General features: G+C 40.3%; 1 protein-coding gene and 1 long non-coding RNA gene across 5 annotated transcripts in view; one reads left to right on the forward strand and one right to left on the reverse strand.

The window, feature by feature from the left end:
* EXOC4 (exocyst complex component 4) overlaps positions 1 to 25458 on the forward strand; it is a 758598-nt gene that overhangs the window by 718683 nt on the left and 14457 nt on the right. The gene's annotated exons all lie outside the window — the stretch shown is intronic.
* Positions 12230 to 25458, reverse strand: part of LOC139083072 (uncharacterized) — a 56856-nt gene continuing 43627 nt past the window's right edge. The window contains exons 3-8 of one of the 2 annotated variants that reach the window (XR_011539583.1): positions 22956 to 23359; positions 22010 to 22083; positions 20764 to 20848; positions 15681 to 15774; positions 15007 to 15202; positions 12230 to 14424 (exon numbers count right to left, since the gene is read on the reverse strand). This is a non-coding gene — a long non-coding RNA (uncharacterized lncRNA). The remainder of the gene's footprint in view (positions 14425 to 15006; positions 15203 to 15680; positions 15775 to 20763; positions 20849 to 22009; positions 22084 to 22955; positions 23360 to 25458) is intronic. The other variant, XR_011539584.1, reaches the window with a different exon arrangement.

Consider the following 25458-nt stretch of genomic DNA (forward strand, 5'->3'; position numbering starts at 1 on the left):
TAATTCTTCTGCATAGAAAATCATACTGACTGGGACTATTGTGCTTTTTCATTGCAATGATAATTGGGGTTCATAGTGTTTGCCCCGAGACTGGAAGATCCTGTCCATCATCAAAGAATACTACTGCATTTAGTGTCGTTTTTGCATTACATGTGTTTTACTGTATTCCGTCTTTGAAAAATTGGTGACTCAATATGATATATTAGTATAAGACAGAATATTTGATTAACTGTAACCCCTCATTTTCTTTTCATGCTGCATCATGGAGTTTTTATATCTCTATAATTCTGCCATAGCAAGTTATTTTTCCACATATAAGTAAGACTAGGTGGTAACAACAAATTGCTTAAAATAATTATTTTTTATTATTTTATTGTTAATATTATTACTGATAAGTACTATGTATTGAATAAACACTTTATATAAGGCATTCTACTTATGTGATTTATATACATGATCTTATTAATTCCTTATAATAACCTAGTGTGCTTAGGTATTAGCATTTTCATTTTATAAATGGGAAAATTAAGTCTCTGAAACATTAAGTAACCCAAGGTCTATACAACTAGCAAATGACAGGACCATGATTCAAAGCCAGGTCTATCTGCATTTTAGCTATTGTGCTATATGGCTTATGACAATGTAATGCATTAGTATTTCAAGAAGATATACCACAGCCTCAGTGTTTTTATAGACTCTATTAAACGGTGATGACAGGGTGTTCCTACTTGAAAGGGCTTGAAGGAGGGGTAACAATTTTTTATCTTCCCTGAGAGAATTTGAAAGGAGATGTTGTTTTGTAGGCCTGCAGGGATAAACAAAAGAAGACCAAAAAGATAATGAGAAAGGATTTTAGCACAGCACCTAAGGCCTGTCTAGGAATGATCACAGTCATGGATGAACCCAACAGAGGCAGAAAGGGCTGGAGGGCCTCAGGGAGATGTGGCTGGGAGGTCAGGGAGGGAGGCCGGACCAGACAGCACAGGGAGACTGGGGCCACTGCCAAGGGCAAACCTCAATTCCCAAAGTATCAGCAGAATGCCTACAAATGATGGTAATACAATGACTGATGAAATTGTATTATAATGGCTTTTAAGACAAATACCGTGTGATTTCACTCATATGTGGAATCTAAAAAACATTACAAAACCAAAGCAAACTCTTAGATACAGAGATCAGATTGGTGGAAGGAGTTTTGGGGGTGGGCAAAATGGGTGAAGGGGGTGAATCATATGGTGATAGATGGTAACCAGACTTTTCATGGTAGTCACTTTGTAGCACATACAGATATCAAATTATAATGTGGTACACCTGAAACATATAATGCTATATACTGATTTTACCTCAGTTAAAAAAAATGAGTTACTGAGGCCACCTCTGTGGTGTAGTGGTTAAGTTCGTGCACTCTGCTTCAGCAGCCTGGGGATTGGGGTTTGCGGGTTCAGATCCCAGGCCCAGACCTACACACCGTTCATCAAGGCACACTGTGGCAGCGTCACACATACAAAATAGAGGAAGATTGGCACAAATGTTAGCTCGGCAACAATCTTCCTCAAGCAAAAAGAGAAAGATTGGCAACAGATGTTAGCCCAGGGACAATCTTCCTCACCAAAAAAAAAAAAAGGGGTAAAAAAGGAAAGAGAAAAAAATATTTTAAAAAATGAGTTACTACGTAGAAAGTACTGGGACAATACCTCAACAACTGTTCTATGTTGTCGTAAAAAATAGCTTTTAAGAAGGTACTATGTGTTTTCCAAATGAATTTAAAATATTCAGACAGGAAGGGAAAGTAAGAAACTACATCTTTTTGTTCTATCAATAGAAAATCCAGTCATTTTAAAAGAAAAATTAACTTAGTGATATATTATTATTTGTCATTTATTGACTACCTAGTTTCTAAATCTCTTTCTGCGCTTAGAGAATTCTCACAGTATGGTCTTGGAGGGAGGCAGAGCCCACCTTCCATCATAAAAACACAAAGTCCAGGCTTACTTACTGTATGGGAACCTAAGCCAGGCTGGATCAATCAGATGTACCTACTCCAGTCTCTGATCGGGGAGCTAGGGACTCCAAGTATGGGGGTAATGGAAAATATTGTGAGATGCTAACAGCAGCAGTGGCAACTTCCGGTTACCTAGGGTAGCTGCTGCAGCAGTGGCCATGGCGTGGTCACCATCCAGTTCTGCTGGCAGCAGAGCAAGACTTGGTGTTCTGTTCAGCAGCAGCAGTGGTGGTATCTTCATGAACCTGTCTTTGAAGAGTGATTCTGGCCATGATCCCAGCTGCTGCCTAGCTTTGTTTATTCGTGCTCACTTTCCAAGCCTGATTCTCCAGTCTTCCTGGCTCATCTATGAGTTACCCAGTGTCCTTTCAATAATTCCTTCTCTGTAACTTAGAACTTGACTGTTACATACATACCTAGTAAAATCTAGTGAATCTAGTCAATTTTAGCTTTTAATTTTGCCAATCCTCAGCAAAGCTCGGAGTCTTAGATTATTACTCATTACTATTGAAATTTTGACTTAAACTTTGATTTGATTATGACTCATTACTATTAAAGTTTTAATACAAAGTTACATCATATCTCTTTATTTTGGTCATTATATAGAATACTTAAATATCTATCAAGAATTTTAATTTTATAAAAAGAAAGCAAAATTGGCTAGATTGCATGCCTTGAAGCTTGGCTCCCCATAGCTGTGAAAACTTACTTATGGGATCTATACATTTGTTTTCATTATCTATTGCTGTATAGTAAATCATCGCAAAACTTAGAACCAAGAACAACAATTGTTATGTTAGTTCTCTTGCTTTAGCAGATTGTCTGAGGCTCAATTTATGCTTCTTCTGGTGGACTGACTTGAGGTCTCTCACATGGCTGTAATCTGATGGCGACTGGTGCTAGAATATCCGAGATGGCAACCTCATATGTCTGGTGACTTGGTGGGGAGAACTGGAAAGTTAGGCTCAGCTGAGACACAGAGATGGCTAGGTCCTTCTGTCTGTCCCTCTCTTTCTCTCTCTCCATGTAGTCTCAGAAATTCCGCCTTCCACATAGCTTTTCCATGTGGTTTCTCCATCAGGAGAGTCATACTTCTTACATGGTGACTTAGGGATCCCAAAAGCATGAATGTTTTTTAAGACCTAGACCCAAGACTGGCACAGTATCACTTCTGCCACATTCTATTAGTTAAAGGAAGTCACTGGGCAAGCCCAGATTTAGTTTAGTAGGGGATTACACAAAAGCATGAATAACAGTAGGCATGGTTCATTAGGGGTTATCTTTGGAATTTAGCTACCACTATATCTGAACTTCAGGCCGTAGAGTAGATGCTCAGTGCCTGGTTCAGCAGACATCTAGTGTATTTGTCAGGATTCTTTCAGTTGCAAGGAGCAGAAACCAAATCCAAACTAGCTTAAGCCAAAAAAGGAAATTTATTAAATCATGAAACTGGGATATTCAAGGGGTAATTGGTTTTATACTTGGTTTTGTCCAAGGTCTCTAACCGTATCAGCAGGACTCAGGTTTTTTTTTCCCCTGAAACTCCCAATTCTGTCTGCATCTGCTTGGCTTTATTATTACATAACCTATCTCCCCGTGTGACAAAATAATAGCCCTAAACTTATAGCATACTCATAGCTGGAAATCTTAGGGAAGGAGAGACTCTCTGTCTTCTAAAATACCTGCAGCGTATCACATAGAGGGACTCTGATGGGCCCTATCCATCTCCAGGCCAATTGCTATGACCGAGAAGAATGGAGCATTCTACCTGGACATGCCACATCATTGTGTCCACACTTATTGGGAAGGGTTGATCAGCCAAACCTGGACCTCATAGAACATGTTCTGGAGAAAAGGAAATATTCTGTTACCAAAAGAAGGGGGATGGATGCTGGATAAACAAAAACAAGAGATAACTACCACACCCAATAGCAGTTTGCTGAATGAATAAAATTTAAGCAATAAGTCCCACAGACAATAAAGTACTGAGTTTACTGTGTGCCAAAGAAGATAGACCTTTAAAAAATTATTTCATGGAAAGGCATTTTTATGGAAAGAGTTAAGTAGAGGTGCTGCTAGGACACTGTCCAGAGTGGATTAAAATAATCAGAGAAAAATGTAGAAGAAGCAGTTTTCGAGCTGTACTTCGAGGGAGGTGAGATTTGAAAGGAAGGAGGATATTATAGACAGAGGAAAGGTTACTTTCTCAAGAACCAAATGCTATTAAAAAGGGAACAGGTGACAAAGTATACTTTTTGGATGCTGCTGTTCTCCTTAAACTACACCTTTAAGAAAATTGAGAGTTTCTGAACAGACATTTCTCCAAAGAAGATATACGGATGGCTAATAGGCACATGAAAAGATGCTCATCATCGCTCATCATCAGGGAAATGCAAATCAAAACTACACTGAGATATCACCTTACACCCATTAGAATGACAAAAATATCTAAATCTAATAGTAACAAATGTTGGAGAGGTTGTGGAGAGAATGGAACCCTCATACACTGCTGGTGGGAATGCAAACTAGCCCAGCCACTATGGAAAACAGTATGGAGATCCCTCAAAAAATTAAAAATAGAACTACCATACGATCCAGCCATTCCACTACTGGGTATCTATCCAAAGAGCCTGAAGTCAGCAATCCCAAAAGTCCTATGTACCCCAATGTTCATTGCAGCGTTATTTACAATAGCCAAGACATGGAAGCAACCTAAGTGCCCATCAACAGACGAATGGATAAAGAAGATGTGGTACATATATACAATGGAATACCACTCAGCTGCAAAACAGAACAAAATCATCCCATTTGCAATAACATGGATGGACCTTGAGGGAATTATGTTAAGTGAAATAAGCAGTTAGAGAAGGATAATCTGTGTATGACTCCACTCATATGAGGAATTTAAAAATGTGGACGAAGAGAACAGATTAGTGGCTACCAGGGGAAAGGTGGAGTGTGGGGTAGGCACAAAGGGTGAAATGGTGCACCTACAACACAAATGACAAACATTAATGTACAACTGAAATCACACAAGATTGTAACCTATCATTAACTCAATAAAAAAAAAAAAGAAAATCGAGAGTTTGGGGGCCGGCCCATGGCGCAGCGGGTAAGTGTGCACATTCCACTTCAGCCACCCCGGGTTGGCCGGTTCGGATCCCGGGTGCAGACATAGCATCACTTGGCACACCATGCTGTGGTAGGTGTCCCACGTATAAAGTAGAGGAAGATGGGCACCGATGTTAGCTCAGGGCCAGTCTTCCTCAGCAAAAACAAGAGGATTGGCAGCAGATATTAGCTCAGGGCTAATCTTTCTCAAAAACAAAAACAAAACAAAACAAAAGAAAACCGAGAGTTTGGTTACTACAGTATGTTGTACTATATCATGTCAGATTTAGCTGGTTCCAACGAAGAATTTTTTTTTTAACCCTGGCTGTGACAAGAGGGTGTTTTAAGTGTTTAAGGGGCTCATACAAAAATAAAACTTCCAAGGTGATTGCTATCAAAGGAAAAGAAAAGCCTTTTTAAAATATGTATTCATTTGTTGTCCTCTGTCATTTTGATTAACAATCGATGCTGAAATTACCAGAAATAATAGTAATCTGCATTTCTGTATTTATGGTCCGCCTGTGAAGCTGAAGGTTTCCATGAATGTGAATTAATTTAGCTCCTCTCTCTGTATGCTAAGGAGGAAAGGAAAGGGAGCCCAGCTCGCTCGCTTGCGCTCTCCCTCTCTCTGAAAAACGGTGAAAGAGAACTGAGAGTATGAGGAGAGAGGTAGCAAAAGCTGAACTGGCTAAACTGACTACAGTTTCCATAAGACTGGTGAAAGAAGAAAGCAGGAGAGGGCAGAGGAAAAGTTTAGAATTCGGTAAGAAGAGTTCTAATTGGCTCTTGGATTACTTAGATCATATTCTTCCTGGAAACCTAGAAAATCTTCATTAGATAGGACCCCTTCCTCTCGCCCGTTTCTTTAACTGGCAGGAAACTGGCTCAGAGAGATGGAATAACTGGCCAGTGAATGAGCCTGATGGGACTAGAACCCAGATTTCCTAACTCCCTGTTCAGGGCTCCCTCATGGAGATCTTGGTTGATGCCTCCTGCAGGCTGATGTCAGAAGCTCTCATAGTTCACATTCACCTTAGATACAGTGATGCCCTAGGGCGATGACAGGTGTCCCGGGGAGAAGGGGCATCGTGTGTGGTTTGAACCTCCTCTCCCAGTTTCTGATACAACCCTGAGGCTCTCTTGTTGACCCCCCTCCGCATAATATTTGCTTGTCTGAGACTAGAATAATATTGCTGCTGAACACTGCTTTATAAACAGAAATTACTGTGTGCTAATAATTATGACTGCTGTTCACTGTCTATACATACTCCTGTCCTTGTTACTAAGTACATACAGAAAGATTATTAGTTTTATTAGCTTTTGATATTGATATTGCCATATTCTCTCTACATAAATATCTGCTCTGCCCACATCAATTTGAATCTTTTTTCTTAGGTAAATTGAAGTAGAAATAACACAATTAATTACTATCAAAAATCTACTAAACTCTAAGTCAAAACAAAATATAAGAACTATGATTATGTGAGAGGAAGATATTGTCCGGGGAGACTTCTCCTGCTACTAAGGAACAGAAAGTCAAATCTTTAGCAGAAGCACCTGGACTTCTCAGATGAGCGCCAGTGTGGAGGGCAGCTGGACTCCTGTTCCAGTAGGCACAGTGCAGTGGCCCAGACTTGGAAGATGAAGGTCATTACTTTGTTAAATGCTGGACCGGGTGCTAGTTTTCTGCCTCTGATGAAGATCTCTCCACAGGGTATACGGGTTCTTCTCCGGAGCCACAGAGTTCATGATGATAATGTAGAGAAGTACCCTTAAAGTGCCAGATAGACAGAGAGAATCTATATATCTGACCAATTTGGAGGAGAGCTGAGGTTTAGTGTTAGGGTCACTTACACAAAACCTTCAAATTCTTACTTTCTCCCTGAGAGGAATCTAGTCTAATTTAGACATCTGCCATCTGCCTTGAAAGAACATTCTCAGTTACATAGCCATATCTGGTGATTAGACATGAGAGGACCCTCAGACCCCAGGGATTTCTAGGCAGTTAGGAGGGAGCAGGGCAAAGCAGAACTCTTGAGCATGGGAAACCTACCTAGGTGGTTTTCTCTTACTTTGATAAAGGAAAGACCTTGTCTAGACCAAGACATGGCAAATCCAATGGGTAATCTTTCTTACGTTGAGGGATGACATATTCTCATTATCCAAAATACGTTGCTTAATGTCTTTGTTGTTTATCGTACATTACATGTCTGTCTCACTTTAGCACCTTGGTGGTCCTTTTACAGCAGCCTGTTCTCAGGTTCTTATACATCTTTGGAACCATCTACCATTGGGAGCTTCTTACCACTGATTTCCTTAATGAATAAAGCCATGTAAAGCACAAAAACTTATAATTTAAACTGTTTCAGTATCTGAAGCATTTCCTAAAGAAGCCAGTTGCTTGAGGTGGTTGTGACAAATTGGCAAGGGTCATTCATTCATTCATCAAATAGTTACTGAACGTACGTGAGAGCTGACCATTCCTGGAGCTTCAAAGGTGAAGATGCAGTTCCTGCTTGTACATAGTGGAGCAGGCTGGACTCAGTAATGTGAGCAGTTCAGTGTGATAAGACTTAAGAGGGAGAGGATTAAGATAAGAAAGGATGTTAAAACCTCATAAGATTCACCCCTAGGTCTATACCCAAGGGAAATGAAAACCATTTGTTCACACAGAAACTTATACACAAATGTTTATAGGAGCATTATTCATAATAACTAAAAGATAGAAACAACCCATATGTCCATCATTGGTTGAATGGATAAACAAATGTGGTATATCCATACAGTGGACTATGATTTGGCCATAAAAGAGTGAAGTACTGATACATGCGACAATATGAATGAATCTTGAAAACATTATGCTAAGTGAAAAAAGCCAGTCACAAAAGATCATATGATTCCATTCATATGAAAGTCCAGAACGGGGAAATCTACAGAGGCAGAAAGTAGGTAAGCGGTTGCCTAGGGCTAGGTGGGGAGCAGGGAGACAGGGCAGTGATGGCTAAAGGGTACAGTTTCTTTTGAGATGATGAAAATGTTCTAAGTTGACTGCAGTGATGGTTGCACATATCTATGAAGATGTTAGAAACCATTGACTTGTACTCTTTAAATGGGTGAATTAAATGGTATGTGAATTATATCTTAATAAAGCTGTTTTTTAAAAAAATCTAATAGGAACAAAAATTGAGAGTAGTGATAAAGAATGGCAGGGAGCTCTCTCTTTCTCTCTCCCCCCTCCCCTCCCGCCTCCCCATCCCAACCCCAAAAGGGAAAAACTTTCTGTGGTTGAGGAGAGACAGACACAAAGTTTGTAACACTGCCTCTGGAAGTAAGGGAATGTTTTAGTAGTCCTGGTGATTTTTTAAATCATTATTAAGAGTTGATTATGGAGCTAATTAGGACTAAAGAACTTCCAGCTAGAGAAAGAGTAGATTACACTTGGGAGGATAGAAACAGGTATTTCTACTTCAAAATCTGACACACATTTGCAACCCAGCTGGAGGAAGACATTCCTATTATAGAAAGGAGCTATGCTGCGATAAGCTGCTGAAGAAATAGCAATTCCAAAGTTAAAATAGATGCATCTAATGAAGGGAAAGAAACTTCTGTGCAAGTGAATCTGAGACTCCATTATAGATCCATTAAGTTAAGAACAGCTAAAGAAATTCAAGGGAATTCTTTTGTTTTGTATTTGCAATGAAGATTTTTCTTCTCTAAGCTTTCATTTGTTACTGAATCTCTCGGTTCAGATTGTTTTAATAAGCAGACGGTGAGTTAGTTACAAAGTTGTATTTTAAAATACTAAATGTCTGATTTCCCTAGTAACCTGAATGATCTGGAATTATAAATTATGACTCTTTATTGCCACCTGATGACAACAAAGAGTACAGTCCTCCTGGAAATACTAGTCTTTTTAGAAACAAATTAACCCCTTGGAAGCTGAAATTCAGAATCAGTGATACAGAGATGGTGACAAAGGCTCTTTGTAAGGTCCTCTGACCATGGTGTTAGGAAGAGGCCCCTTGTCATAAGCATCTTTAAGCAAACTGAAGTCTTATCTTATAACCACATTACCTAGAAAGCAATATTCCGTATATTGAAAGCAATTTTCAACATATTACATTAAAGTGTTAGGTATTTGTGGCATAAGTCTGTCACCACTTTCTCCTGCAGTTGTAGCTGCTGTCACTGTCCAGCGGCTGCTACTCTGCTGTCTGTGGCAGCTGCCAGCCTGTTCTTAATGTCGCTGCTGTCATCACCATCACATACAAGCTGTTGCCCCTGCCACTGTGTTCCTGCTGCTAATGGGACCGATTGACACCTCTCCATGCCATATCAAGGTGCAGAAGCTGTTCGCCACCCCAGGCTCAGAACCATCTGACACCCTTTACTGCTACTCTCATCACCACCCTCGCAGCAGTGACGCCAGCTGGGACCAGCCCAGCTCTGAGCTGGGTGACTTTGCTGGTGAATGGAGTATGACAGTCCCCTTGCTACCTGTGGAAGCAGCTGGGCCTCTCAGTGAGACTGGACCTAGGGACTCAAAGCATCCTGTACTTTTAAGAGTCAGCACATTAGAGCCCAGCATCTCTCTTCTTTATTTGTTTCCGGAGATGACAGCAGTTTGAAAACTGTTCTGTCTAAGCGTGGTGGACAGCTTCGGCAGCTTCTTCCTCACTGTGTGCCTGCTTAGGTACCCCAAATAAGCAATACCGTGCTCCTCCCTGATAGTACACTGAGTTTCAGTGCCATGCATTAGAAGTTATTTTCAAATGTTCTGCGTCATCTCCAGGATTTTTAACAGAGCTTGCAAGGTTTAAATAATATGTAAAGTTCAAGATGACAGACCCAACTACTGTACTTTCATAGAGAAATAAAAAGGATTAAATCCACAACTGAGAAAGAATAGGAGGGATTTACCAGTGAACAAAAGATGCCAGGAGATTTCTGGAAGATGGGAAGAAGATGGGAACAGTTAACAGATAAACCAGTGAGGAAAAGCCTCAGTCTGGAATGTGCAGTGAGCGTTTTGGAGACGTTCCAGGCTCATAATCAACCGTTCAAAAAAAAAAAAGAGTGAGAATGCCAAGAGAAACTGAAAACAGAGGGATTAATGAAAATTTTATAGATGTGAAAATTTATCATATAGCACTGTTTTATTCACCTCTTCAAAATGCTGGCATCCAGAATGTATTCCTCAAAGAGCCATCTTAGAAAATATTTACCCGGAAGTCAACGCTTCTGGTGCGGATGTTGGAGGCCCAGAATAAAACCCTCCTCATTGTAGCATTGATGAAAGAGGTTCCCAGCCTGGCAGTTGGCACCCCACTTGCTCACCCTAAAGAGAAACCTACCTGTTAGCACTTTCTGTACCACCCACATAACACTCCCAGGCAGAACTCCTCTCCACTAAGAGAAGCAGCTTTTTAGGAACATGAGCCTACCAATTCTTAGAGGTCTAGCATCCAGCTAGATGCTAGTCCTCTAGATTTCTAGTCCCAAGAAAAGAGAGAAGAAAATGCTGGCATCCAGAATGTATTCCTCAAAGAGCCATCTTAGAAAATATTTACCCGGAAGTCAACGCTTCTGGTGCGGATGTTGGAGGCCCAGAATAAATGAAGAATTAGTAGAAATGCTTTTCTAAAACTGAGAAAGGGCCCTCGTCATCATAGTAAAAGAGTCTACTGGGTGCCAGGGCAGAGAGTGAAAAAAAGCCTCACCTAAACACAGCCTCATGAATTTGCAGAATGCCAGAAGAAAAGTTACTAAAAGCTTCAGAGAGAGAGAGAAAAAAAGTCAGCTGGCGTCAGACTTGTGATCAATAGCACTAAGTGCTAGGAAATAACGAAGCAATGTCTTCTCAGCTCTGAGGAAGAGTGATTTCAACCTAGAATTATGTATCCAAAGAGTGTGTCAGCCAATTCTAAGGGCAAGAAAAGGACATTTTCAGATTTATAAGGATTCGGAAAGTTTATTTCTCATGCTCTTCTTCCTAGGGAAGTAATTGAGGATGTATTCAAGCAAAGCAAGTAAATAAACCAAAAAATTAGAAAACGTAGCATCTAGAAAACACTTGATCCCACTCAGAAAAAATGGTGAAAGGGCCACTGTGAAGCAGTCTTAGAGAAGAACTAATCCAAGTTGGAGTGACAGGATTCTACACCCTCGGCAGAAGGTCTCTGGAGGGAAAAGGACTCAAGAAAATGAATAGTATGATTAAGAAGTTAAAAAAAAAATTTAAGGTATGATAAATACAAACAATGTAAAAAAAACAAAAGTCAATCAGAAATTTCCAGGAAAAAAATAACCATACAAGAAATTCATGGTCCAAATACAAAGCAAACTTCCAGAAGCATCCTCCTTGAGAGGCCCACCAGTTATGACTGACTGATGGAGAAGGAAATGTAATCCTTTACACAGTATTGCACCTCGCACTGAACACTACTTAGCACACACACATTGATGGAAATACTTTTTATTGTTTTTCATGAATCATCATGCAGACAAAGCATGGCAGACTTGATTGTGTTTTCAGGACAGTACTGGCAAAAGTGACAATGCAGCCGAGAGAAAATGGAAGAATGGAAGATGGGGTCAGAGTGGAGGGCAGTGGGTAGACAGTAGAGGGAGGAAGAAAGTTTTAAAAAAGGGAAATTCATAGCTTCATCCTAAAATGTGGGGGCAGGCAGATTAGTGGAAGTAAAAACAGTGGTTTAGATAGGTTATTTAAATTATGAAGAACAGCATTTTCACACTAACATAATAAAATACTAGGGAGAGGAGAGATGTATTACAGGTAAGCCGTATCTTTATCTTTCACATCAGGAAATTTATCTATTAGGATACTTTTGACTGCCTGTAGCAGAAAACCCTCACTTAAGTGACTTAAAACACTTTTTTTTTAATGTTTTATTTCGCATAATGTGAAGTCCCAAGCTAGAGTGGCTGGAAGGTTGGCTAATTCAGTGGCCCAATGATGTCCTTAAGAACGCAGGTTCTTGCCAGCTCTCTGCTCTTCCTTCCTCAAGGTGTTTTGGCTTCCTCCTCCAGATCCCACTCTGCAGTCCCAGGGTGGTTCCTGCATTTCCAAGCATCACAAAAACCAGTGGAAAAAGACTGTTTCTCTTTCTGTGCTTTATTTTTGTCAACACGGAAGCATTTCCCAGCAGTCCCTCTGCAGACTTCCTCTCGTGTCTTACCGGCCCAGGTTGTATCACACACCCTCCTCTAAACCAGTCCCTGGCAACAGAAATGGACAGCTGCCTTCTTGCAGCCTCTCTTCAGCCGACTTGACTTGGCTGAAGGTCCCTGGAAATGGCAATTTGTATCTCAGCATGAACCTAAGACTTAGGCATGACAACTGTTAATCTCATCTCTCTCAATTGATAAATATTCATACCAATAGGCCTATTAAAGGAAAGTTGTTATCTGTGTTGTCTCTATACTCAGTTCAATTACAGACATAATTCAGAAAAACAAAAACCCATAGTGACTGCCTAGCTTCCTTGTTCAGTAATTCTCCCTTGAAATCTAGAAATATAGATTCCTTCTTTCTGATTATGTATCAAATCAGGATCCTTAGAGCTGCTAAATCATTTTTTCTTTGATTCAACAGCTGTATATAATCCATAGATCCTGAGAGATGCTTCATCTCTTTAGATAATCCATAGCTGTTCCATAATATATAGAGTCTATATAAACAGAAGGATTCTATGTCTCTTCTCAAAACTTTCTTGTGTTGCAACTTGGTAAAGTGGAAAGAAAATGCACACCAGGGTTGAATCCCACCTCTACCACTTATTAGTAGCTGCGTAACCTCCAGTATAGTTCCTTAACCTTTTAACACTTTAGTTGTCTTATCTCTAAAATGGAAATGATTGGTTTACGTTTTAGGGTGGTTTTAAGGACTAAATGAAACTGCAAACAGAAGTACCTACTAGTATAAATACAAGGAGGATGTCAGCAATTGTCAGTTCTTTTTCTTCTTATTGCAACGTGCAAAAGGATATCTAGCACTTGGTTTCCCAGTTTTTATGTGTTTGATAGTCAGTTGACATTATTGAAAAGTGAGTCAAATTAGGGGGCAAGGCAGAGGAATTCAATTCTCATTTGAAACATGAGTATAGTAACAAGGGGCGAGATGAAAAGCAGCAAGGATAAAGACCAAAGGGAGATGATATCAGTTGGTTTTGACCAAGTTTTCTCAATCAAAGACTGCAAACTGCTCCCACATTGCCCTGAGCCGCGTCCTAGGGAGCTCCATTGAAGGGGATTTCAGTGGGATGGTTTCCTCACAGAAGGAGACCAGGGTAACTTTATTTCTTCAGTGAAACGCTTTGAATTATAAAAAGAAATCAGGCTCAGATAATCAAAAAGCATGAGATGATGGATAAAATATATTATAGGATTATAATTCAATAATAATTGAATTTCTCTAGTATTTTTCCCTGGTGGAGAGGCTCAAAGAGGTTCAAAAGTATCATCTCAATTAGTTACAACAGGCATCAATCGAGATGAGATCCTGGTGTTAGATTTTCTGCTCTACACGTGCTGTACGAAGGCACGGAGACAGAGCAGTGTTCCTGTAGCTTTAGCATCCATGGCTTTGTATGCTTTACCATGAAGATTTTAGGCACAGTTTAGAAGTGAGTTATCCCCATCCCTCCTTGGGGGCTTTCTTGGTCCTACATGGAGGCATCATCTTTCTCATTTCTGCTCTGAATGCCCTTGAGCAGTTGCCTTAGGTTCAAACAGCTTGTTGAACGGAATGCCACAATAAAATAAACTGAAGACTTCTTTTGACTTTTTACAGGTTCTTATTCCCCAACTAGAGCCCAGGAATTCTTGAAAAAGCACATATTTTTATTTCCAGTATTCTAGTTATAAAACAGTAATCCTCAGCATCTTATTACTTACCACCTGATTCTGAATCTAGGGAGTTCTTTTCAAGATGCCTAGCACTGTGAATAACACAGAACTAAAACAGGTAACTTGTCTTTCCACTATCCATCTTTAAAAGGTCAAGATGGGAACAGAATCCAGTGCAATATCTGCCTCCTTCACCTACTGTGGACAGCACAGTGGAACTGACATCACATTTTCAGAGGCAGGTCTGGGAAGCATGAGGCTACGAGTTGCAATATTGATTGGATAAGAATTAGCATAGCTGGCAGATGGGGACTGCCTGAACTCATTCAACTGCCAGGCATCTGCACCAGGCGGATTGGCATTGCTGAACTTTCACACGTCAGATTTAGGATTTTAACATGCAGCCTGAGATGTAGCAGCCTGAGACTTCTCCCATGGAGATCCTGTGAACACATAAAAAGATTTAAGCCCTATTAATTCCAGGAGACGTTACACAGTGTGGATAAAAATATTTTCCCCGAGCGCTGTGTTGATACTCCAGGCATCTATATTTACATTTGCGCTCTTCGGGAACCACTGCATGGAGTCAGTTATTCAGAAGTTGTTGGCCTCTCTAATTTGTTTTACATAGCTCTTAAATTGTCTTGGAGTGCTGAGCTAAATTATGTGGATAAATTAATCTTTTTTGAGAAATCACTTGCAAAACATTAATTTTATTCTCTATCTTTGTCTCCCCTACCTCTGCCTTCTCGTCTCTCTTGTTCTACTTTCCCTATTTCTCACCTTATGTTTCTTTGCTCTCCTCCATGGCCCCCATACCCCGCATCTTTGCAGATAGTAATGCGAGGCCTACACCAAGCAGACAGGAACACCACAGGATGCTCTCAATCTGCATATATTACCATCAGCCATAATCAGGGCTCTTGTAAGATCCCTGGGCTATAAGTTTGAACCAAGATCTTTCTAGGGCTTGACTGGCTCTAGGTGAGGACCTTAAGAATCAAGATAAATGAACATTTGCTTACCCAGTACTCTCGAAGCACTCAAAGTGCACATCAAAAGATATACATGTATAGGTCTACACGATAAATGCCGTAACCTGTGTTCCTACTTCTGCAGATAGTGAGGTTCTTCCTTCATTTTCCTTGCTGTGACACAGAAAGATCCACCCACTTTTATGTTGCCCAGCTCTCTTCCTTCCATCTGGTCTGAATAGAGATCCTGATTAACCAGAAATAGAAGTGAGTGAAAGCAAGCTACATTTGGCCCTATTGATAGACAGACAAACATGCACATAATTAATGGTATATGTTCGTTTAGAAAAGATGAGTCTCTCTCTATATAGATATAGATATTTGTGTGTGTGTGTGTGTGTGTGCGCGCGCATGTCTTTTGTGTCTGTGTGTGTAATATTTAGAGTATAAACTATATAATCCTAACTTGGAGTGCATGATAGAGCTTCAGGGGGTCCCTAAACACCCAAACATTTTATGCAAAATCTATGCTTATGTGGGTGTTAATTTTCTTTGGCAAGACAGCCCATAATTTTACCAAATTTTCAAAAGATGCTGTGAGATTCTAAATCCCTTCTCTTTGGCCCTCTGTATTTGCTCTCTCATCCTTGGAACATTCTGAATTAAAAGTTCGGGATAAAAACAGGTGGTCATACTAAAGCTGAAATGATATAATCTTGCCAGACCTGGTAGTACTGTCTCCCTCTTCTCTGCCCTCCATCATAGTCCTCCATTCAGAATTCACCACCGCTCCCCAGCTATTCATGTTTCACTTAGCTGCTGCAATGGAATGAAAAACCATGGGGATAGAGTCTCTGAATACACAGGCTTTCACTTTATTGAACAGTGTACATTCAAAAAGAGCTCATCTTCTCTCATAAAGCAAGTTCCTGTTTCTAAACTTGACAACATTCTCTTTTCACCAAGGAAATCTGGGTAATCCTTGGCTCCTGTTGATCTTGCATCATCCTTATCTGGTCCTAGCAATTCTCCCTCTAAGTTTTCAGATATTAGTAGCAGATTCATTCACTTTGGTTTTGGTTCTCTGTAAAAGTAGGCTCAAGATCTGCCAAATGTGAACCTTCGTTCCACTCCCTATCCCTTAATCTTAGATTTTACATAACAAAAATTTCTGACACCCTCTATGCCTCATCCATCTATTCATTTCAGGCTTGAATAGAAGTTCTCCTAATAACTGTCCTTTCTTAACTGGCCAGCTTCTTCTCTCATTATTTATTCCAGAAACTTCTGTTCCCACTGATCTCACAGTCCTCCTTACATGTAACTCATTACATGTACTCCACCTTCCATGCCTTTGTTCTGGCTGTTCTGACTTATTCTTAAGCTTCCTGTTCTTCGTAATGCATCACACTTCCACCCCGTTTCTGGAATGATTGACTACTCCAGTTGACACTCATTTTTCTGTTCTCTGAAGTCACTGGCATGTTATTTGTATCTCCCATAATGCAAACACATGACATATAATGGATATTTGATAAATATTTGATAATTTCAAAGATAGCTTTCCAACCAATGGAATCCAAGGGTAATAGAGGTATGTTTTGGGGAAAGCAGATAATGGCTGGTCCTGAGTAATCACTGCACAAATTTTTACAAATGTGCATCAATCAACTTATGTGGTGTAGGTGGTTGGGCCTTCTCTGACTAGTCAAATGAATGTTTAATATAGCTTCCCAAGCGTATTCCTTGACTGAACTGAGAAATGCAGTCAGCTGTTATGTACCTTTACCTTCTGATAAACATAACATTGCATTTCCCTCCGCTTCCTAAAACTGATGGTAAACACCACCAAATTGGTGTATGTCTGCCTCTCCCTGTGATTATGGCATCAGCTGTTTGTGTATGGTTCCATTCTAGTTGATCCAAAGCAAGGGAGAATTTTACCATCGTAATTGCTGTTTCCAAAGGGTAACATCAACTGCTTTAGTCAGCAAAATATATCTATTGTCTTTGCCTTGCTGTATATTGAATTGCTGACTCTCTTCTTTAGGCCCAATAGTCATTTCTTTACCTCCTTAATATATGCATGAAGCCAAAAGAAAAATCACTTAGTATTCTTAATAAAATGGTATAAAGTTTAGATAATTTTTTACTATATGTGGCAAAAATGCAAATGTGTGTGGCTTATTTGCAAGTGCAGACATTAATAACTGATATTTAAACAGGCTGGATTAGCAATTTTACTGATATATTCAAGAGATTTTTCCAATAATTTGCACACTCAAAATCAATTTGAATACAACATGTAAATTGAATTTAATTTTTTGATATAAAATTGTAGTTATCAGCTTGAACCATTAAATTTACTATTTAATATATGCTTTCCAGCTCACTTGGTTAGAATTTCATTGCGCCTTATCTATATAAATTTAATTAGGCTTGATATCATCAGTATATTATAGAACTAATTAAAAATTTAGATAAGTACTGAGGGGACTTATTGAAAACTCCATAAAGTCCCATTTGGAAAATGAGATATTCTTCCTCCAGTTCATTGTGAGAGAACGAAACAGCAAGAAATGTTTCTGAAAAATTATTTAACTGGATTTAATGGACTTATTCCCTTCTTTGAAGAGCTTTTTAATTACTCTGTATCTTTGTGGAGTCCAATAACAGTTATAATCTTTATTTAAAGGCTTTAAAATCCTCATTTCCGTCTCCTCCCCCTGAGCTAGCTGTCTTGTATTCTGGTGTGCACATGTGAGTGTGTTTATAGAGGTAGATGGTGTGGGATTCTGTACCCTGACTGAGACCATGTGACGTGTAATGATTTTTACTGGGAAATCTGTCAGTACTCACAAGTAGAATAAACATTGAGAAAGATCAGAGAGTGCCCGCCTAAACACGGCAGGAAAAGAGCAAAGAGAAGAAGCCCTGACCCAAGAGGTAAGTATCTGGACAAAACTGAGCTTCCCACTCGGAGGTCTGGCTACTTTGAGTAAATCATTCTGTAGAAATCACTTTGAATTCCCTGTATCTGGGTCTCCACTATAGAATATAAAGCAGATTAGTTTAAAAGACTGTGATTTCAACTAAGTGCTTTGTATCTTCATTACAAAGCACAATAGAGCTCTTTATTATAGTGAAGCCACTATTACTTTCCATTGAATATGCGCTGAAATAAAGCAACATCTACCGCATTCCCAGGGTGCTCAATGCTCTTGTCAAAAGCCCTCTTTTTTCAATGTAGATTGAGTGACACAAAGCATGGGAGAAAAAAAATGAAAGTGAAAGGACAAATAGCAAATGTGGGCCATCTCTGACTGGGGACACCGTTGTTTACTACCGAGGCACCCAGGAAGCCAGGGAGCCAGAAAAACTGTCGAGAGCCTGTGTGGTGCGATAGAAGAGTCCAGGTTTAGGAGATGCAGCTTTAAGCTGTGCTGCTGATTAGCTGTGTGACTTGGGGCCTAATTCCCCCAAGCCTGAATTTCTTTTTCTGGCAAGTGGAAATAATATTAATGTGCCTCTCCTGCCACTTAAGTCTCCTCCATGGGTTGGGATGGTTTTTAGATGTCATCTTTTCTAGTCTAATCTATTTATTTTTCCACATACGGAAACCGAGGTACAATGGGATTAAGTGGTGGGATCACGATCACTAATTAGCTAGCGGCAGGGCAGGGACTGGAGTAGATGCATCTGAGATGTCACATTGTGTCTGCGATGTCACGTGGACTATAAAAGAACCCATGGACATTTTCTTAATGGCATCCTGGCTGCACTCGGTAGCACTGGGATTTTTTTCCCCCAAGCAACTATTTCTGAAACGCATCACTGCATTTTTCCTGCCCAAATGGTTTGTAAACATTTGCATCCCCAAGCCTGAGAAAACATTTGCAGAAACATTTGGGTCACAAACCAATGTTTGTTTCACCACCACATTTGAAATGTTTCTCTTTGAAAACATTAGAAATGTTTGCCAGTAAAGCAGATTCTCAACAGAAGTGTAAGCCTGGCGTGGGCGGGACACCCCAGGTCTGGGCCATTCAGGGACCTCCAGGCATAGTGGTTTTTTCCTGGCTCATAAGTACCGTGTAACATCTCCCAGCATCACCTTAGACTTGGACATTCTTTGCTTTCGAACTATAATATATTGAGGAGTGCTACGCTCAGGTGAGTATTTTGGACAGCAGGTGAGTTCTCTCCTGTGCCTGTGAATTTAGACGAAGTGTTGAGAAGTGCGGAGAGAAGAGGCAGGAAACTGGCCAGAACAGCCTCACTGCAGAAAGGACAGACCGAAGGCTTACTTGTTTCTTCCTTGTCTGTTTCCACACTGCCCTGCATAGTGTCTGCAGCTCCAATACAGCAGTGCTGATTTGAAGCAGGGTATTTAGGGTAACCTTGGTTAGGAGCACTGGCCTGGACAATGATGGAGTGTGGTCGAGTGACTAGATCAGCAACTTGGGGGTTCAGGCAGAGTGGGTTTAATCGTAACTCTACTTCTGACTCGTGGATAACCTCAAGTAATCCACTCTACCACCTTCCTCTGATTTCGTTTCTCCACTGATGCTCAGGTCATGAGAGCAGCAGTTCCCTGAGGCCACAGGAGAGTAATCAGTAGGTTACATCCTGCGTGCTGACCGAGCCCCACTAGACCATATGTGAAGCGCTGTGAACGTTTTCACTAGATTTTTGAAAGCAGTGGAAATTATGAGACGCTAATTCTGAAGGTAGCAAGTGTGAAGGAAATGGGAATAAGCCCTTTTGCTCTTTCCTACCACCTTCTTTTGCAGTATTTGTGAAAAACCCGGTTCAGGTTCCTGGGCTATTTATGCTGCCTTTTGAATAACTTTCGACTTTTCCTATTAAGGATCAACATACTTTTTCTTTAAATCTGTACCCGCTGAGACCACAGGCCATCCCGCCCTGCCTTCCTCCCTAGTACAGCCTCAACTCAACCTTGAAGAGTCACTCATTACCATGAATAAAGATCTGAAGGTCAGCCACGTAAAAGAGCAGATAATGGCAAGAAGTTTCATTTCCCACTTTCTCTTAGTGTAAGTGAGCACAGCATTCGCCCCGTGAGCGGTCATCTGCCCCTCAGCTTCTAGTTTTTCTCCCACCCAATACCCGGGCTAGAATAATATTAATACAATCTTGCCAGATATGTGTATTTGTATAGCATTTTACAGTTTGCATAGGGCTGTCACAAATATGATCTCAACAGGTCTCTTGATCATGAGTAAACGTTTTTCTCCCCAAGTTTGATTCTGAGTGTAAACTGTTTTCCCACAGCCCAACTCAGAGCTGTCCTGGCGTGATCTGAGGGAGGTGTGATTGGGTAGTATATGATGTAGGCAGAATTCAACCTGCCTCTTGTTAACCAGCCAGAGGACTCTAGCTTTTTAGCCTTTGTGACCCTTAATCGTGAGGATGAAATCAGGAAAAGTACCTGGCATATAGTAATTGTTAAATAAATACTAATCATTCCCTTTAATAAAAACAGTAATATACTCTTTAGTGAATCTTTGGCTCAATTACATTTCTGTCACTCTGTAATCAGACACATAGAATTGTTCCCAATTCAAACTTATTGTCCTAGTAGGGGTTATTCATTATTAGTTGTCATAAATTTTTGTTGAGAATAGTATATAAGAATGGAGGGAGTTCAAAGGCATTTAGTGCAAAGATGCTGGGGGATCACAGAACCTACAAAAGTATAGAACCCTGAGAAATGGCTTTAGTACGTTTCAGGGCCACTTAGTGAACATGTGAGCTGGTGGAAATGTTTCTTATCTGTCAGCTTACAGGATCTTTCTTGCAAATATCACAGGAGAGCGTTGACCAGCAGCAAATGTCTTGATTAATGGATCAATCTTCACAACAGTATTGGCTGTGGATGTATATCTTCAGTATAGTTAAGAAATCAGGGTTCTAGTTCATAAAATTAGCATTTTTGATAACAGCTTTATTGAGATATAATTTACATAGCATGAACTTTTACCCTTTTAAAGTGTGCAAGTCATTGGCTCTTTTGGTGTAGTCATAGAGTTGTGCAGCCGTCATCACTGGCCAATTTTAGAAGATTTTCATCACCCCAAAAAGAAACCCTGTATTCATTAGCAGTCACTCCCCGTTCCCTCAGCCCCACCCCTGGCAACCACTAATCTACTTTCTGTCTCTGTGGATTTGCCTATTCTGGACATACCATATAAAGGGAATCATACAACGTGGGGTCTTTTGTGACTAGCTTCTTTTAGTTAGCATAATGTTTTCAAGGTTCATAAAATTAGCATTTGTCTTAATGTTAGGATATGAAACTCAGTTAAAAATATATCCAAGTACCCACCCCAACACATAGCCTGTTGCCTGGTCTCTTTTTTTTTCTTTCTTTTTGCTGGGATAGGGAGGAGGAAGGTAATATGTTTGCATTGAAGTATAACGTATATACAGTAAGCTGTACAAATGTTAACTATGCAGCTTGATTACTTTTTACAAAGTGAATACACCCATATAACCATCATGCAGATAAAAATAGAGAATATTAGAATCACCCCGGAAGCCTCTTTCTATCCACTTCCTAGTCATTACCCCCACTACAGGTATTTCCCGATTTTGTTTAGTTGTATTTTTCTGAGTTCAGTTCCCTGCGCACTCACATACGGCGTGTGGTCTCCCAGCCTCCACCGAATTCTGACTTCAGAACAGACGGTTCGCCAGCACTCCGGGCCTCAGTCACTGCATTCATTACATTTGGTTCCCATGGGAAATAAGCAATGCTAAACCTCTCAGGAGCCCCTCACCCAGTACTCTGTGTCCTCTTCGCTATTCTGAGCCAAGTGACCCCAGGCCTTGTGCCTCCACCTTGCCTTGGTCACGAGCTTTTCTTCCAAACAAGAGCATTCACTCAGCACAGGCCATTAAAGAGGAAGAAAAAAAGCATCACCCTCTGCAAGGTATATTTTGTAGCAAACGTTGAGCTCCTAAGGCAAGTCTTTGAGGGGAAACCCCCATTTGTGACAGAGGCTGCCCTTGTTCCTGCCATTAAACTCACCTGCTGTGTCGCCGGCTGGTTTTTACCCTGATCAGAAGGGTGTTCCTCTCATGAAATTCTGTGTGTCAGCTTCTCTGCAGAAATAAAAATCTTTTATTCAAGAAATTAAGTTTTCATTTTAAATTCACTTTATGCTCTTTGAAAAACTTTAGTTTTTGCATGGCCCAGAGCTATAGGTTAGCATTAGCATTTAAATAGAGGCATTAAGTGCGCAAAGACCTTCCTCGTCGAACGTTGCCCTTTCTGAGAGGTTTTTCAAATCCGATACTTTTTTCTTCCTAAAAAAGAATGCAAATGCTATATATATTTTCCCCATCAAAGGCCCGTTCTTTATATATAGACTTAGGAGAATGGCATTGTTGAGCAGGTTCAGTATTAGTCTTTTAATATGGAAAGGGCCAGTTAAAAAAAAATGCTATTCTGTCCCTCTGTGCTTGATTTTCTCTGCTCAACTCTCAGAACGTATTTTCCTGTGGTTAATTTTATCTTATTGTATCTCATTTTCCCTCCAGACGCCCTCCCCAGACTCAAATCCTGATTCTAAACTAAGAATCTGGTGTAAGTTCTTGCTGTGTCCTATGACTCTCTGAGTTACTGCTGCTCCCCCAGGCTCCCCATAACTGGAGTAGAGAATCTGATGGACCAGGGTTTGAATCCAGGGTCTCTCACATGAAGACTTGTGTCCTTCTCAGACCCTCTATTTATCTGCCAAACTAGGGTTATCAAGCCTGTTGTGTGTGGTTGTCAACAGATTAGATGAAATAGTGATTGTACTCCTAATTTATAGTTAAAATATCTATAAAATTATTTGCATCTTAGGTCCTCCTCCCTCGCATTTCAACCAGACCAATGGAGGAGAAGTGATAGGAGGTGCCTTTTGGGAAGAGGTGTCCCTCTTGCCTTTCTCTGTTCCTGCTGCCAGCCTTCCCTTTCCTCTCTGCCTCACCTCAGTCCAGTTGTGTGTACTGTAATAGTTCCATGCCAGGATTGACCCGAATGAAAGGTACTGGAGGTGAGAGCCCAGAAGTGTTTTTCTGCTGAGATGTTGGCACCCTTCTCCCTCTTTGAGGTTGATTTTGTTCAGCTAGAAGCTTGGAGCCATGGAGTTGTGAGGAAACCTAGAAGATTGATTTGATCTGATAGAGGAGATGAAGTGGAGCGAACCAAGAAGCGGGGCAGGCCGACAGTCTGAAGGCTCTCTTGCTTCTCTGTCCATCCTTCACCCTGCAGCTGCAGTTGTCATCATGTCTGACTTCTTTCGAGAACTCTCTATCTTCAGGTTCCTCCCCATCAAGTACAGCATTGGTTCGCAAATGCCAGGGTGTAAACTGAAGCTAGAGTGTCCTCATCCTTAGGAAAATTAGAAAAATGATGACATTGTAGTGAGTTTCCAATAAAAAAAAAAAATGTGACTTTTGTTCGAGATTATTTCCTTTCTGCTTGAGGAGTATTAAAATACCTTCTTTTTTAAAATACTAGTAATAATAGATGATCATTGTTTTGTCTTAATAACCTAGGCAAAATAAAAGCTTAACAACTCTAAGTCAGTCTCACCCTCCATCCCCTCCTTCCCCCTATGAAAGTCCAAAGTCCTCGGCCTGACACACAAGGTCCATTGTGATCTAGCCCCGCTTGCCTTACTAACCTTTTGTCCCTCCTTCCCCCTCCACACATCCCTTGCACTCCAGTGAGGAATAACGCATTCGTGGTTCACCCCAAATATCATATCCTTCCTACCTTCCCGCCCACTTCACACATTCCACTTCCTTCGCTTTTCGAGTACTTTCTTTCCCTCCTGTTTGCCTCATCGTTAATGTCTCCTCCAAAAAGCCTTCCTGGCTGCTCTAAGAAGGATACACCCTTCCTGTGCTTGATCTTAGAGAGTCTCATTTGTAGCTTTATTACAACCACTGTCACATTACTGTAATTACATGGCCACTGTCACACCAGACCTTGCATTTCCAGAGAGCAAGGACTATGTTTTACTCATTTCTGTATCCACAGTACCTACTGTCTACTCCCTGGTAGTAATTGTTGAGCAAATGAACAAAAATAGAATTTTGAAAGGTACTGTATAAGCATGGAGGATGCTATAGAGAGTCATAAGACATAGTCTTTGTCATCAAGAAACCTGCCTTCATGGAGAAGATAATAAATAGATATTATGGTACATCCATATGATTGAATCCTCTGCAGCCATTAAGAAGAGTGAGGCAGGTCGATGTGTACTGAAATGGAACCATCTCTAAGATATATTGTGTAGCGGAAAAAAGTAAGGTACAGAAGAGCATGTAAACACGATTTCTCTTTAAATATATGTGTGTGTGTGTATACACAGACACTCACACACATGCAGACACACCACACACACAACTGTGGTTGTATATGTATAAAATGTATTTAGAAGGGTACCCTAATACATTTGAAACTAGTAACAGTGAGTGTCTCTGGGAAAGGAACACAGTAACAGCTAGGAGATGGGAGTAGGAAAGGGACTTTGTATTGTATGCTTTTTCGTACCTTTTATTTTGCTTGTTTAACAAACACTATGTATTATGTGCCAAGTACTGTTCTAAGCACTTTACAGATAATGACTCATTTAATCCTCCTAACAACCCTATGAGGTAGGTACTATCAATATCCTCATTTTATGGATGTGGAAACTGAGGCCCAGAGGGGTTAAATAACTTTCCCAAGGTCACACAGGTAATAAGTATATACCCTAATAACTTTTTTTAGTGGATCACCAGTTCAAAAAGAATCTTAGTAATTTTTTTTTAAGAAACAGATACTATTCTAATGATACATGTTAAATAGGCAACCTTTACAGTAAGTAACAGAGAAGAAAGAAATTGCTCGAGATAGCTTTCTAGAGGGTAGGAAACTCTTGGAGGTTGGTTAGGCTTTGGATACACAAACCCAAAGTTAAAAAGTACTAAGTATGTTCAAGAGATATTGAGTAGCTCAGTTTGGCTTAAATAGGTTGATGCAGGGGGAAAATAGGAGAAAAGGTGAAATAGGGGCCAAATCTTTAAAAGGCCTTGGATGTCAGTCTTAGGAGTTTGGACTTGATCCTATCAGAACTAGTGAACACGCAAGTTCATGCAAGTGTTGTTGTTTTAACACAGAACAGTGATATGATCTAGTTAGAGCTGGAAAAGGTTAGTCTGGGAGGAGTTAGTGATTGTGAGAGACCCCAGTAGGAGATGATTGTAATAACCCAATGAGAAGTGATTAAGATCTGTGATCATGAGATTGGAAAGAAGAAATGAATATACCGGATGTTACATCCATAGACCTGGTGATCAGCAGGCAAGAGAAATAAAGAGCAAAGACTCAAAAGTGGCACTGACATTTTGAGGTTTTGCAAGCTATAATTCTGTTAAGCAAAATTTGGAAGTTAGGGAAGCCATGTGATGAGGGCATCTGGTAGAAATGTCTGCAAATTA

The sequence above is a fragment of the Equus przewalskii genome, chromosome 4 (genome assembly GCF_037783145.1).
Source record: "Equus przewalskii isolate Varuska chromosome 4, EquPr2, whole genome shotgun sequence".
In the NCBI taxonomy this organism is placed as follows: domain Eukaryota; kingdom Metazoa; phylum Chordata; class Mammalia; order Perissodactyla; family Equidae; genus Equus; species Equus przewalskii.